The 1,141-nt window shown below is 62.7% G+C and overlaps 1 protein-coding gene across 1 annotated transcript in view; it reads left to right on the top strand.

The window, feature by feature from the left end:
• Positions 1–1,141, top strand: part of CAMK2B (calcium/calmodulin dependent protein kinase II beta) — a 64,237-nt gene that overhangs the window by 10,044 nt on the left and 53,052 nt on the right. The window lies entirely within an intron of this gene.

The raw sequence follows: 1,141 nt of genomic DNA, 5'->3' as shown, positions 1-1,141 counted from the left end.
AAGGGGCTGGTCTGTTGGCCTTTGGAGGGAGCCCCATGGACTGAGCTCCATTAGTACTTACTGGCCCCAAGTGTCCAGGGAGCAGGTGTCCCAGAAATGACCCCAGCCTGCAGCTGACCTCGGGGGAAGGACCCTGCACAGGAACGAGGGCTTTGACCCTCAGCAGCAGTTTTCACGAGGTCGGTGGTGGGTGCCCCATTCCACAGATGAGGAAACTGAGTCCCACAGAAGCAGAGACGTGCTCAGGATCCCACAGCCATAATGAGCAGAGCCTGGGACGGGCCGCTCTAGATTTCACCCAGCTGCGGAGGACCCAGGGTGGATCAGGTGTGGGGCTGACCTCACAGGTGGGGGGGCTGACCTCACAGGTAGGAGGCTGACCTCACAGGTAAGGGGCCTGATCTCACAGGTAGGGGTCTGATTTCAAAGGTGGGGGGCTGACCTCACAGGTATGGGGCTGATCTCACAGGTAGGGGGCTGATCTCAAAGGTGGGAGGCTGACCTCACAGGTGGGGGGCTGACCTCACACGTGGGGGGCTGACCTCACAGGTAGGGGCCTGATCTCACAGGTGGGGGTCTGATTTCAAAGGTGGGGGGCTGACCTCACAGGTAGGGGCCTGATCTCACAGGTGGGAGTCTGATTTAAAAGGTGGGAGGCTGACCTCACAGATGGGGAGCTGACCTCACAGGTGGTGCTGACCTCACAGGTGGGAGGCTGATTGCATAGGTGGGGCTCACGGGTCGGGTGAGGGATTCACCACACAGGTGAGGGACTCAGAGCACAGGTGAGGAGACAGGCCACATACGTTGAGATCTGGGGCTCACTTCTGAGCCTCCTCCTGCCCCCAGGCTGATGCCCAGTTTACCCCCAGCTACCTTCACCCGGGGCCACCCCCTCCGCAGGGCCTGTGTGGCCCCTTCTGCCTTGGGGGGCACCCCTGCCGGAGCTGTGACAGGGCGGAGCTGTCTGGCCTCTAGGGGCTCTGGGGCTGAGCCTGCACCCCGGCCAAACCTGACCGGAAGCCTTCGCCCAGCAGGAACCGGGGGCTTTCCAGCTGCAGCCGGCGCTGCCGCTTTCCTGTTGGCCCCCCGCGACCCACAAAAGGGAAGACGACCGAGTCAGAGGATAACAGGCGCCGGG

This window comes from Neophocaena asiaeorientalis, unplaced genomic scaffold (assembly GCF_003031525.2).
Source record: "Neophocaena asiaeorientalis asiaeorientalis breed wild unplaced genomic scaffold, Neophocaena_asiaeorientalis_V1.1 scaffold137, whole genome shotgun sequence".
NCBI classification, from domain to species: domain Eukaryota; kingdom Metazoa; phylum Chordata; class Mammalia; order Artiodactyla; family Phocoenidae; genus Neophocaena; species Neophocaena asiaeorientalis.
This window is presented reverse-complemented; position numbering and strand designations above follow the sequence as displayed.